Source organism: Pan paniscus, chromosome 1, assembly GCF_029289425.2.
Source record: "Pan paniscus chromosome 1, NHGRI_mPanPan1-v2.0_pri, whole genome shotgun sequence".
NCBI classification, from domain to species: Eukaryota; Metazoa; Chordata; class Mammalia; order Primates; family Hominidae; genus Pan; species Pan paniscus.
This window is the reverse complement of record NC_073249.2, coordinates 154,210,358-154,226,025: the sequence shown is the minus strand read 5'-3', so window position 1 is coordinate 154,226,025 and position 15,668 is coordinate 154,210,358. Positions and strand designations below refer to the sequence as shown.

The 15,668-nt window shown below is 34.1% G+C and overlaps 1 long non-coding RNA gene across 2 annotated transcripts in view; it reads left to right on the top strand.

Moving 5' to 3' along the window:
* The window catches only part of LOC134731091 (uncharacterized), a 480,758-nt gene that overhangs the window by 378,769 nt on the left and 86,321 nt on the right, over positions 1–15,668 (top strand). For both annotated transcript variants that reach the window (XR_010113162.1, XR_010113161.1), the window contains one exon: positions 2,899–2,938. This is a non-coding gene — a long non-coding RNA (uncharacterized LOC134731091). The remainder of the gene's footprint in view (positions 1–2,898; positions 2,939–15,668) is intronic.

Here is a 15,668-nt window from a genome sequence, read left to right as displayed (position 1 = left end):
TCTAGCCTGGGCAACATAGCAAGACCCTGTCTCTTAAAAAAAATCACATGCTGTCTTCTACCAAGGTGTCCTCTGAGACAGATAAATTCAAGTTGTATATGTGATACTTTTTATTTTAATAGACTTGCTTTTTTAGAGCCACTTTAGGTTCACAGTAAAATTGAGCAGAAAGTACATAAACATCCCATATATTCCCTATTCCCACATGTAGGTAGCCTTCCCAGTACCAATATCATGCACCAGAGTGATACATTTGTACAATTGATGAACCTACATTGACACATCATTATCATCCAAAGTCCATAGTTTATGGTGGGATTCGCACTTGATGTTGTGCAGTGTATGGGCTTTGGTAAGTGTATAACAAGTACCTACATTATGGTGTCGTGTAAAGTAGCTTCACTGCCCTTGAAATCCTCTGTGCTCTTCGTTCATCCCTCCCTTCCCCCAACTATTGGCATCCCCTGATCGTTTTACTCTCTCTAGATTTTTTATTTTCAAGAATGTCATATATTTGGAATCATAGAGCATGCTGCCTTTTCAGATTGGCTTCTTTCACTTAGTTATATGCATATGAGTTTCATGTCTTTTCATGGATCCATAGTATTTTTTTAGCACTGAAGAATATTACATAATATGAAACAACACTTTCATATTGATTTTATTAAATATGGCAATATGTAACATACCACATATTATGCATATTATACATGTTTAAATGTGTACACTGTATGTATGTAGGTATCTGTGTATGTATATGTGTGTATGTATGTGTGTTTGTGTGCGTGCCACGACTTTAAGTCATAACATTCTTATTTGGATAATTAGCCATATAAAATAAGACAGAAGATTAATTTTTTGTCCCATCAATAAAAAGTACCTGGTTAAGTGCACATTTGAGAGATAGAAACCTGTAATTCTATGATATATTCGGCAATAGGTAATATACAGTGGAAGTGTCTAACAAAGCAATCTCGATGGCTGTCTGTCATTAGTTATAAATCATTTTCCTGACACACTGGCATTTTGCATAGCTTATTCTCTTTCAAGAAAGTGCTTGATAGATGCTCCAAATTATTATTTTGGGTGGAGAAACAGGACAAATCCTCTTGGTATATTTTTGGTTATTACTATCAATTTCTCATTAACCTCTTGGCTAAGTAGTGGGAGTTACTGATCCATGTAGTCAAGATGAGAAAAATGTCAGTCTATCAAATTAAAAATATACATAAAAAATTAATTTGCAATGAAGGCCAGAGGAAGTCACACATTTTTAAATTCTTCAGACTCTTTGAAATGGTGTTTCCTTCCCATTTTGCTCTTTTATAAGCAGACAGAAGACTAAAATCACACGTTAAGTTTAAGGCAAAATAATTATTTGGCCATTCTTTTAAGTATGACTCTAAATGAAAATTAAACCCTTATTATGAGACCAAACAAAGAATTGTTGAAGGATAAAGGTAATAAACTCAAGGACTGGTTTATTTCTCTAGCTTAAATTCCACTGACTGCTTTTCATTAAAATAGACAGGGATGGTGCATTTCTGTGTGCATGTGTGTGCATGCACACATAGACACACACAGACACACACACCTAAATATATCTCTATCTTACATCATTGATCACCATACAATTTACATATTGTAAAATCACTGATTCTTTGGTTCTTAACTTACTGATCACCAATGTACTTATTGTTTGCTTTTAATTTCTTTATTCTTCAGAAGTATTATATATTTGCTAAAAAGTTAGACAACACTAACAAGCAAAATAAAAATAAAATGTCAATAAACTTCAAAGATATTCACTATTAAAAGGTTGGTGAATTTACAGAAGTAACATACAGTTGTAGTTTACAGTCATAGAAATCCAAATTTAAAACCTGGCTCAACAACTTATAAACTCTATGACTTATGGTCAATTTATTTACCAAGCTAAGGCTCACTTTCATTATCTGAATAATAAAATGACAACTAGCATTGTTTTCTGTGAAGACAAAAATAAGAAAACATAGCTATTGCTATTATCATTAGCTTTTGCTATTATTATTTGTTATAGATGTAACAAATGTATTTGTACCTACATATTTCCTTTATTGAAAATATCATATGTTTATTTACAGATATTGGACATTTGTCATTTTTAATTAACTGTATAGTTTGAAAAGTTTTCATGCCAAATGAAAAGATTTAGTGCTACATTTTAAATGATTTTTTAAATAAGTGTTCATTGAATAAGTATTCTACTATTTAGTTAGCCAGTGTATTATTTGGGACATTTAAGTTACTTCTAATATTCATTTTGTTAAGTGATACTCTCAGAAACATACAGCCCAACTTTTTAAAAATTTTAATTATCTCCATGGAATTATTATATTTTGAAAAAGTGATTTCTATAAGCTTGATAGATACTTCAGAATACCATCTAGAAACATCATACCCATTTATACCAACACTCCAGCTGCATATGAAAATGCCCAATGATTCTATCATAGCTGTAAGGATGATTAAGATATTTAAAAGCTGATCTAGCTAGGTGGTAATATGGATGCATATAAAGAGCTTCTCCAGTTTCTCAAGAAAGTCAGTGTCATTTGATAATCTAGAATTTACAAATATGGGTTTAATATAATCTTTTAATTGTGTGTGTGTTAAAGGTTTCTGATTTTCAGTTTTAATTTATTTTGCATTCTATTTAATATCCTATGTATTTTGTTTGCTTTGTTCTGTTTCTTGTGGCTTTCCTTTTATTTCAATACCTTGTATATTGGTGATTCTCTAAATGTTAAAATATTAATTTTTATTTCTATAAAAATTATTTTTAAACATTTTTATTGGTTTTTATTGGTGATTCTCTAAATGCTAAAATATTAGTTATTGTTTTATGCTTCTTTTCAGAAACACTACTTGCTGCTGCTAGGTCAGAAACAGAAAACTGGTAAGATTATATGCCCAAACCAAATTTACCTCTGAGTGGAATTGGTTCTTAGCCTCTATTTTCATAAGAAGACTGTATCTGATTTTGTGAAGTCCACAGTGGCGGCTCAGCAGGTTAGGTCAGGATGCTGGGCTGATTAGAGTCAGATGTATCGTGTCATACATTTGTTCTTTGGATACATCAGAATAAAGAGAATGTGCATGAATATTTGAATTATAGCTAGAAAAATAACAAGGCATTTTATGGGCTATATATTTATTAAAACAACATGTATGTGGGAGAAAATGTGGTAGTAATTTCACTACTACTGACAAATGCTGAAAGTGACAAATACGGTAAAGGAAAAGAAGAAGTAAATCAATTATTGGGAATAAAAATAGCATATTCGTAGGCATTTAGAGACCCTAATGAATTCATGTACATTGCCACTGTTATTTTGATAGCCTTTTTTTAATAGAATATATCATTATTTGGTCAACATACACCTGGGATGTTTTACACATCATTTCTTCTTTGAGTATTATCTTATCTTTACTCTAGATATCTAATCTCTTCCTGTCTTCTCATAGATTACTATGGTCTAAATGTTTGTATGCTCCAAAAATTCATATTTTGAAATCCTAATCTCCAATGTAATGATTTCAGGGGATAGGGCCTTTGGGGTGTAATTATGTCATGAGGGAGGAGCCCTCATGAATAGGATGAATGCCTTTATTAAAGGGACCCCAGTGAGATGCCTTGCCCCTTCCACCATGTGAGAACACAGCAAGTAGGCACCATCTATGAGAAAGCTGTTCCTCACCCAATGTACTAGTGTCTTGTTCTTGGACTTCCCAGCCTCCAAAACTATGAGAAATACATTTATGGTCTTTATAAGTTACCCAGTTTACGGTATTTCATTATAGCAGACTAAGATATAGATTTTACACTGAAATGCACATTTTCTCTCTTTAGTCTTAAATTTTCCATTCTCTAATCTCTCTTCTGCAATCATTCAAACATAATATACAAATTTCTACCATCTAAAAAAATAAGAGGCTGGAAGAGGTGGCTCATGCCTATAATCCCAGCACTTTGGGAGGTCAAGGCAGGAGGATTACTTGAGCCCATAAATTTGAGACCAGCCTGGACAATATAGGAATACCTCATCTCTACAAAAAATTAAAAAAATAGCCAGGCATAATGGCACATGCCTGTAGTCCCAGCTACTCTGGAGGCAGAGGCAGGAGTATGGCTTGTGCCCAAGAATTTGAGTCTCCAGGAAGCCATAATCATGCCACTGCACTCCAGACTGGGTACAGCAAGAACTTGTCCAAAAAACAAGACAAAACAATACAAAACAAAACAAAAATGAAACAAACATATCTAAAAAGTTTCACTAAATTCCTGATGATATGCATTATCATTAACATTTTTGTCAACAAGGTCAACAAGACTCAGAGATGGTAAATGCACAAAGTCACAAGTGGCATCACTGCCATTGAAACCCTAGGCATGCAGAGACCATGTTCTTTCTAGTATGTAACATGGCACATTGTCTCTCTTAAATGCAGTACTGTCCTACTGATCATATAAATCATAACATAAGATGCCAAGGAGCTTGTTTTTCTAAGATAGTCCTGAAATTTGCCAAATATATTTATCTTTTCTTAAAGGGACTGTGTCAATATGGCACTACCTGGTTCAATGAGCCATATTTTTCTGTAGTTCAAGTACATTTCTTAACTAACTCCCCTTGTGAAAGATTAGTGGAGAATTGAGCCAGCTGCAAATACATTGTGCTTGATTTTTGTGAATTAGCATGAAAACTAAAATTCCTAGAAAATTGATGGTTGGTAGAATTTACATAATTTTAGTCATATTAAGAACTCCCAGTTATTGAAATATAATTTGCCCCTTTCTGCTATAATATCATGCTTTTTTTGTGAAATGAAGATAACAGCTGAGGCCTAATTTATTTAAATTCTATTATACAGTCAGTGAGCAATATGATAAGTATCTCTTCCATAAAAAAGATCTTTTGAACATGAGTCATCTATGCTAATGTAACTTATTAATGTATTCACTTTTTATAGACCACTCAAAATTTCTTCACACATTTTTTTCATAATAAATTAACTGTAGATTTTTTAGTCATTTGGATACATGCATTATTTCATTTTAGGCTTTGGTATATTCCTGTACACATAACATACAGACACTTCCAATTATGCATTCCTGATTTTCTGAAATCTCATCAAAATTCGCTTTTGTACCTGCGATATTATCAACATCAAGAGGCTATAAATTATCTATATACACCCTCATTCTTAGTATTTTTCCTCCAATTTTGGTGGAAACATTGTTTCTTCCGCATAAACAAAATACTTCCACCAGTATTCCACATCTCAACCCTTCCTCTATCTCAGGGACTTGAATCCATCATTATTTTCTCTGACAACTGAATCCTTAAACTCTACCTGTCTATTTTTGTTTTCTCTTCAATATACAACCTATTTCCTCATTTGAAGTAATAAACACACCAAGTCTACTCTTATAGAAAATTTCAATTATACAATACAGTATTATTAACTACAGTCCCCGTGCCGTACATTAGATCTCCAGAACTCATTCATTCAGCATAACTGAAACTATGTGCCCTTTGACCAACAGCTTTCCATGCTCCCATGCCCTAGTTTCTGGAAGCCACCATTTTACTCTCTGTTTCTGAGTTCAACATTTTTAGATTTCACATAAAACTTACATCATGCAATGTTTGTCTTTCTGTGTCTGGCTTATTTCACTTAATATATAATTTTTAATTTATCAGCTATACTTCAGTGAAGTGCAAATAATTTAAAAATGAAGTGACAAATACAGAAAAATCTCTATGTCCACTTTATATCTCTTTCTAGATATTACCCTATCTCTAGGGTTTTTTTCCATTGTCAGTTCTCCTATTTCCTTCTATATACCTCCCCTATCTTTTTCTATGCTTAATGGTCTAACCTCTTAAAATGCCATGCACAATTTACAATCTCTTCCTCTATTTTTTATATTTTCTGTCTACTTCTACTACCCATCTTCCACCTATAACACTCCATTGAAAATATGCTCCATAGATTCACCAATGACAATTTAGTTACTAAATATTTCATATTGCTTAATTGCTTTATTATTAAAAATGTCTCTTTTTCTTTCCTTTGTTCCACATTTTCTTCATTTCCCATTTCTGTTGCTTTCCTTTTGTGTCCTATATTGGCTCCCTTAACTTCTGCCTGCTTTTTCATTCACACTTCCCAAAGTCCTGTCCTTGGCCCTCTTCCTACTCCTCAGAGTCCCACTGAGGAAATTCTATGTGTTCCATAGTTTCAGCTACCACCTATGAGCTGTTAGCTACCAAATGGATTTCCAGGCCAAATATTCCTTCTGAATTGCAGACCCATAGACTTATCCCAATATTTCTATTGGACATCTTGATATACACATATATGATGTTATATTTTTCTTCTCCCCTCCCCTCCCCTCCCCTCCGCTCCCCTACCCTCTCCTCTCCTCTCCTCTCCTCTCTTTTCTTTTTTGAGACAGAGTCTCACTCTGTTGCCCAGGCTGGAGTGCAGTGGTGCGATCTTGGTTCACTGCACCTTCTGCCTCCGGGGTTCAAGAGATTCTTCTGCCTCAGCCTCCAGAGTAGCTGGAATTACAGGTGCATGCCATCAAGTCAGGCTAATTTTTGTATTTTTTAGTAGAGATGGGGTTTCACCATGTTGGTCAGGCTGGTTTGAACTCCTGACCTCAGGTGATCCACTCACCTCTGTTTCGCCAAGTACTGGGATTACAGGTGTGAGCCACTGCACTTGGCCCAAATGTTTTATATATACACATATATGTATATATATATACACACATATATGTATATATATACACACATATATGTATATATATACACATATATGTATATATATACACACATATATGTATATATATACACATATATGTATATATATACACACAGTGTATATATATGTATATATATGTGTGTATATATATGTGTATATATATGTGTATATATATGTGTGTATATATATATATATATATATATATATATATATATATATAACTCCTATATATCTCCCCCCGGATCTTTCTATTCTTTCTATGTTTCTATCTCTATAAATAAAATTAAAATCCATCCTGTAGCATAAACATGAATTTATAAATCATCCTTGCCACTTCTTTTTCCCTTACCAGTTTGACCATGAAATTTGATTAGATCGAATTCCTTAGTTTCACCTGAATCTGGCTCTTATTTCCATTCCCACTGTTAATTTCTTAAAGATTACATAATTTTATTTATTTTCTTATTTTATTTTTTGGCATCGAAAGACTCCTAAATAGCATCTGTTTTTCTAAATTTTGTACCACATCCTCTCCCCTGAATCCATTATTTACATTGTTTTCAGTATGATCTTTTTTCAAAGTAATTTTAGTGCATCATGTCAGTCTTCTACTTAAAATCTTTTAATACAATCCCCACCCCCAATCCCTTGGACAGCTAGCATTTAGGAAATAGTTTCCCTTTCTCAATGTGACTTTTTAATGATAACACTTCAGCTTATCTCTGACCTGAATTCTCATCTCATCTCCCTCATAATGTATTTTCAAGCCTTTTTAAGGACTTGCATTTTCTCCATGTACATCTTACTCTCTTATCACCGTGCCTTTGCAAATGTTACCCTCTCTGCTTTTATCAGCATCCTAAACTAAATTTTACCTGGCTAAATATATGTGTTCTTAGAAGAAGTCACTCAGGTATTATATCTCCTAATAAGTATTGTGTGAACCTCAAGTGTAGCTTTAGTTCTTCTCCTCCACACCTGCTGCCATTCTTTCATTATTCAATATTATTGGATATGCCTCTAATATGTATATTACTAAGTACAATAATACTTAGTAATGACATATTTTCCTGTCTGTTTCCTCCATAAGAATGGAAGTTACTTGAAGTAGAAACCAGTCTTATTTATGTCTTAGCTATACTTCTTGTCACAATTAATACTGTTAATAATAATAAACAGCAATGACAAAACCGATATTTATAAAATTTTACTTGCAAAGCTGACTTTATTTACATACACTAATCCATTTTATCCTCACAACAACATTATAAGATAGATATTATTGTTATTCCAGTTAGGAGATAAGAAAACTGAGGTCAGAGATGTGAAGTAATGGATACACAGCTCAAAAATGTCGGAGCTTGTATTTCAAAAAAGGTAATAAGGTGTCTATGATATGCTTTTAACTACTATACTCTACTAGTTCTCTAAATACAGAATGACATTCTTAATAACAGAAGTGTGATATAAGTGACCAACACAGGGAATGCATTAGATTTGGAAATAAATTATAAACTGGCTTTAGGATGTATTGATATTAAAAGAAATAGTAATGATACTGCTAAAAGACAACTACCACTTTGGACAAGTTACTTAATCTCTACAAGTCTTAGTTTTATCATCTGTACATTGAGAATAATAATGGTACCAATTATGTTGGGTTGTCACAAACATTTAAATAATGAATTAAAGTGCTTAGACAGACATATAATTGTGCCTTTAATAAATTTTAACTTCTTCATTATATCTTCACTGTCATTACTTGTGTTAGACAATATCCAGAGAATTACCAAAAGCTATTTCTAAGATCCTAGATTTGCTAATTCTAACCTTAATGCTACCTGACTGTCTGACACAAAGGCAAGCAAGCTTAACAAAATTTTATTATTCAGTGGACACGATTTATAAAGATGAAGTCTTCAAAAGATTCTAATATCTCAATTAAATTCATGAATACCCTATTTGGGGTACCTTTTGTTGCCATGTCAATTTTTTTAGTACAAACAGCAGCAGATTTTGCATAACTTTGGTTAAAAAATAAATAAATTAGAAGGATACTCGATTACTTCATAGAATGGAGTTCCAAATGACTAAGTCTCATGTAGGACAAATAACATGAGAAGTTTATAAGCAATTGTTTGAGAAGTAAAACTAGTGTGGAGGCTAAAGAAAGCCCCTATAAATGTTTCTTTAGAAAGACCTGGATTTGTTAGCCTTTTTCTCTGGCCTCTCAGCTTCCTTGGATTTTGGGTATGTTTGCATAGACCTGCTCACAGTGAATACAAGTAAAATCTTGTTTACCAGAGAAATGAGACATTCCCTTGCTTTCACGTTGTTATCCCTGAAGATACCTGTATATTTTCCCAATTGTAGGCACTTTGCTAAAAAGAGAAGAGGCTTTAACTTAGAATTTATGTGGATTCATAGTCAATGTTTAATATCTGTCAGAATGGAGCACATTTGGTGAAATAATTTGGGGTAGGTAGTTTCTGGATAGATTACTCTGAATAGACCAAGACCTGAATATTATTATTTCCCATGTAAAAATTGCCACTGTTGGTGATAGTCTTATACATAGAGGATGACTTACTGTTAATTTCAGTTGTGGTTCTTCCTCTAAGGGCCTCGTGCTTGACTAATGCATATATCATCAAAATGGTCATGGGGCAGGAATATAGACTATGGTAGGCTTAAAAAAATGGCATGTTACTCCACACAGATGACCTGAGTTATCTTTCTGAATTCTTAATTTGCTAAGAATATTCCCCAAATTAGCATTATAGCTCAAATTAACCACTATAGAATATTCTAGCAAACTGATTACATGGGATCCTTTGCATCATAGGTGAGGGGCAGTAATTTGTTCTAAATGAAATAGACATTTATTCTGCATCTAGATTTGCTTTTCTCTTCCTCATGTTGTTTGTCAATGCTACCATCTATGGGCAAATCAAAGGCTGTATATGATGAACTCCTCAAGATCATCTTAGTACAAGGAATGTGCTACAAAGTAAAATAAATAATGATTTTATTGCCTGTAGAAGTCCTCTTCCTGACTGAGGTTGTGAACAAGTTAAAAAGCATGTAAGCTAAAACAACACTTAATTACCATTAGAGGTCAAATTGAAGATATAACTTTAGGTTGACTAAACAAATGAGCTTGCTAATACTGAATTCTACCCAGTCCAGGACACACAGAATTAGAGCAGGTGGAATGATCTGTCCACATATGATATAAGGCATGGAAGAGCAAAAGAGAACTGTGATTTCTATAGGTACATTGACTCTCCAGAAACACAGATTTTGGCTGCACATAGATGGATATTACTCAAAATTTACAAAACTTCTCAAATATATTTCACTCCCAAAGGCAGTGAAGAGAATCCTAGAGTTGCATTAATTGATGACCTTTCATAGGAAGAAACATCAGAAGTGCAGAAGAATATTTTTTACTACCATTTGTTACTAATATATGAAACTTCGTCTTCCATATCAAAACTATGTTGATCAAAATTTAATAGACTGTTCCAATTACTGTAGGGAGAAGTTATTCAGAGGGCTAGTGTGGAGCAGGGAGAAAAGTAATTTAGAGATGGGGTGATGATGGCTTTGAGAAAGCTAGTGTAAGCAGAGAGAGAGAGAGAAAAAATGGTTCCATTTGGGATATATTTTAGAAATAGGATCAACAGAACTCGGTGATGTGGAAGAAAGATACCAAGAAGGACTTCTAATGTACTAGTACTAGGAGGATGAAAGTGACTTTTATTAATAAAGTCTCAGGAGAGCACATTTGTGGTAGAATATTAAGAATTTGCCTTTGGTCATTATAATTTTAAGATATCTAAGACAACTTCAAGAAGACTCACATTCTGAAGCTCAGAAAAGAAATCATATGAGGGGTCATAGTTCATGGAAATGTGCATTATGGAAAAAGTATGAATGAAGTTCCAATTTTTTTTGCATCACGATTAACTTGTAATAACTTGTCATAACATGTCTGAATAAGATCTAGTTTGAGGCACTCGAAAGCATAAGATATCAGTTTTAAAGGAGCCCCTATTAGAGCAACATGAATTCTGCTAAAATTGAAGCAAGACAAACATGAAATTTGTAGTGAAGCTTGGGTAGAAGAATGGTGAAATCACTGATGCTTTATGAAAAGTTTATGCAGAAAATGCCTTAAAGTAACCTGAAACAATACAAGTGGATAACTCATTTTAAGAAAGGACTAGACAATATTGAATATGAAGCCCACAGCAGCAGGCCATCCACATCAATTTACAAGGAAAAAATTCATCTTTTTCATGACCTCACTGAAGAGGAATGATGATTAATAGCACAAACAATAACCAACACCATAGACATCTCAGTTTGTTCAGCTTACACTGTTCTGGCTGAAAAAATAAAGTCAAGCAAACTTTCCACTTATTAATGGGTACCAAAATCATTACACCCAGATCAGCTGCAGACAAGAGCAGGGCTTTCAATGGAAATTTTAAACATGGGAGATCAAGATCCTGAACCATTTCTCCAAAAATTTGTAACAGAAGATGAAACACGGATTTGCCAGGCAATCCTGAAGACAAAGCACAATCAAAGCAATGGCTATCAAGAGGTGGAAGGGGTCCAGTCAAAGCAAAAGCAAAGGTCATGTCAACAGTTTTTTGGGGGATGCTCATGGCATTTTGCTTTTTGTGTTTCTGGAGGACAAAAGAAAGATAACATCTACTTATTGTGAGACTGTTTTGAGAAAGTTAACTAACACTCCAAAAGAAAAGTGCCTAGAAAAGCTTTACCAGAGAGTCCTTCTTTACCACAACAATGCTCATACTCATTTCTCTCATCAAACAAGGACAATTTTGTTAATATTTTGATAGAAAATCACCAGGCATCCACCTTACTGTCCTGGTTTGGCCCTCACTGACTTCTTTTTGTTTCCTAATCTTAAAAAATCTTTAAAGAGTACTCAATTTTCTTCATTCAATAATACGAAAAGATTGCATTGACATGGTTAAATTCTCAGGAACCTTGGGTTTTTAAGGATGAACCGAATGGCTTGTATCATCACTTAGCTGTCTTAAGCCTGATGGAGCTTATGTTGAGAAAGTTTATATTATTTATTTACATTTTTTAATTCTATTCGCCAAGAACTTCTTGAAGTCTCCTCATACATTTGGGAGATGTGAGGATTGATATGGTTCTTAAATCTTGGAAATAGAATGGTTCCTTAAGGCAGAACATCCTGAGTGAGAGCAGAATTGGTCCTGGCACTGGCTCATGAGAACTGCTTCATTTATAATTTATGTTCTTGAGGTAATATTTATTTATTTCTGTTTTATATTTATTTTGTGAGTTTTGTCTTTCTATTTTTGTTTTTGAGACAAGGTCTCACTCTATCAGTAGGCTGGAGTGCAGTGTTGTGATCATGGCTCACTGCAGCCTCGAACTCCTGGGCTCAAGCAATCCTCCCAGTTTGGCCTCAGGAACAGCTGGGACCACAGGCAGGTGCCAGCAAGCCCAGCTAATTTTTAAATTTTTTTGTAGAGACAGGGTCCCACTATGTTTCCCAGGTTAGCCTTCAACTCTTGAGCTCAAGTGATCCTCCCACCTCAGCCTCCCAAAGTGCTGGGATTATAGGTGTGAGCCACTGTACTTGGCCTATTTCGTTTTAATATCAATGTATTTGAAACAAAAAAAAAAGCTCTTATTTGAAAAATGTCAAACATTTATTTGGCCAATAAATATATTAGACTAAAACCCTTCAAGTCATCCTCTGGCCCTTTCCTTTCTATCACACACCATATTCAATCCATCATTCAATTCTGCCAAGTCTCCTGTCATCCTCATTTCAATGGCTTCACTGTCACCCTTGTCCAAACTACTATGACCTTTTCTCCAAGTAGAAATCAGAGAGAGTCTTTTAGAATAGAAGTAAAATCAAGTTACTCTTTTACTCAAAGTTCTCGAATGATCCCATCACACTTAGATAAAATCTAGATTCTTTTGGAAGCCTGAAAATTGGTGCTGCTCTTCCTGATTATGGCTCTAATTTCACCGCCTGTGACTTTCTTCATGGCTTGCTGCATTTCAGGCACACTGGCCTTACGAGTATTTCTCTAAGTCTGTTATTGCCTCTAGGCATTTATACTTGCAGTTACTTCTGTCCCTAAAGCTCATCCCTCACATATGCCCAAGGCTTACTCTTCATTCCTGTTTCTGCTCAAATAACAACTTCTTAGAGACCTTTTCCATCCACCCTATCTATAACAGTGCTTGTTCTTCTCTCTCTACTATGTATACACTTACCAGGTTTTTATGTTTTCTATATTTCTTATTAACTAGTTCCATATTTATATGTTTATTTATCATCTCTTTCTCTCTTAGGAATATAAGCTTTGTGACATTAAGATTCTATTTTGATCACTCTTACTTTCAGTGCTAGTATGTGTCTAACACACAGTGGACATTCAAATATTTGTGCAGAAAAAACTATACGTATGTAAATGAATATATATACTTTAATATTAAAGTCACTTATCTACTCAGTTAATAATTATTCATCATTTACCTACAATGTTTTCAAAATGAGTTATAAAATAGAAGATTTTCAACTTTCTTAAATCCAATGTGTGAATAACAACTCAAAACATTCTTATTGACAAATAATCTAGTGATTGCATTAATACTTCTCTCTAGTATTTCAGATGCTTGTCAAATCAACCTAGACAGATTTATTTTTAATTGTTAAGAGATGAACTTCTGGAAATGTGTTTTCTATTTGTCACAGATGTGTCTACATGTAGTTAAACTTACAGTATTTACTATCTGTATTGGCCTGCACTTTCCTTTTGCACTAACAAGAATTTCTCCTTGACAGGGTTTTGCTCCATTGCATAATTCAGATGTTCATTAAAATACAGTGAGATTTCGCTGAATCCATTGAATACTACTTATGTTTTAATGAGCATTAATGAGCTTTGTGATTGTCCTGTGGAGCAAAACTCATATCTCATTAGGTGGATTCCCAAAATGCCTAAAGGTGAGCAGACATAGCTTTAGATATACAAGGTAATTTCATACTTAATTAGTTCCTTACTTGCCACACCACAGATACACATTCAGAACTATGGTTTGAAATGGCAAACTTGTTGTTTGCTGTGACAAGTCAATGAAATGGTAGAATTCATAGAAAGCCTTTGTAAGTATTTTAAGGCCATTCTCTATTATGTTAATAAATTGGCATGTTATGATTCAATTCACAGAAAATAGACAATAAGGAGAAAAAGTTAAATGATTCCAAACTTGAGTTGACATTGCTTGGTATTTTATACAGAATATGACGTTGTGAAATACTTACATTTATATGTTCAGATGTGGGTGGCAGGGAATTTACATATAGTATTTTCCTTCTAATAAAAACTCTGAAAGTTGGAACTGTTATTTTCACATTACGAATAAGAAAACTGATATATGAAGTGTTTAAGTTACTTGCTGTGTTAGTTTGCTAGGGCTGTAACAAAATACCACAGACTGTGTCTCATAAACAACAGAAATTTATTTTCTCAGTTCTAGAGGCTGGAAGTCCAAAATCAAGGTGACAGTAGGTTTGGTTGCTTTTGAGGTCCCTCTTCTTAGACTGCAGGTGGCTGCCTTTTCTCTATGTCCTCCTATGACCTTCTCTCAATGAGTGAACATCCCTGGTATATCCTCTTCTTCTTCTTCTTTTACGATAAGCTGTTGCTCTGTCTCCCAGGCTAGAGTGCAGTAGCATGATTCATGGCTTACTGTAGCCCTTACCTCCCGGGCTCAAACAATCCTCCCACCTCAGCTTCCCAAGTAGCTGGGACTACAGGCACATGCCACTATGCCTGGCTAATTTATTATTTTTGTAGAGATGAAGTCTCTCCATGTTGTCTAGGCTGGTCTCAAACTCCTGGGCTCAAGAAATCTTCCTCCCTCAGTCTCCTAAAGTGTTGGGATTACAGGCATTAGCCACAACCCCTGGCTTCTTCTTAGAAAGACACAAGTCCTATTGGATTAGGGTTCTATTCTGTGACCTCATTTACATTAAGTGACTCTTTGAAGGCCCTATCTCCAAATACAGTCACCCTCTATAAGACTAGCAGCTAAGGCTTCAACATACAAATTTTGAGGGAATGCAATTCAGTCTATAATATTTGTCAAAATTGTACAGGTAGTACATGGCAGATTTTGATTTGAACTCATCTCTCTCTGACTTCAAGGTCCAGGTTTCATTCTATATATTCTGTAGCATAAAATTGCATAGGATTTAGAGTAATGGATGTTATGCCATAAAAGACTGATATTGATATGTTTGAGGTATCAAAAAGTAGTTCATTGTGTCATTACCACAAATAAAAAACAATTTTGCTTTATCTAATGGTTTTTAAGTTTTCATTTACTTTGAATTTTTTATTGTGTGTTATATTTTTAAAAACCTCAAACCAGAGCATACTGATAAATCCAAGTTGTTATACATAGATTATTTTTACTAAAGAAGATTAATCTTTTGTAATTATTGAAGATCATTGTTTTAGATTGGGTTATGTAATATGACTCCCAACACACATTTTCAAAGCTGATACTCTAGTTGCTATTATCTCTTGGAACAAATAAGAAGTAAAAAGTAGGAGTAAAATTCCTTTTATTTCAATGTTTAATGTAGCATGGCTGATAAGATGGCAAACACATTTCTGTAGAAATGTGCTACTCTCTTGGGGTAGGCTAATGCATCTGATCTGATAAAGTAGAAAGCCTCTTGCACTTTGACCTGTAGATTCAGGCTGCATAGAGCCTGGATGTCATATTGTTGCACACACATGTGCTCTCAC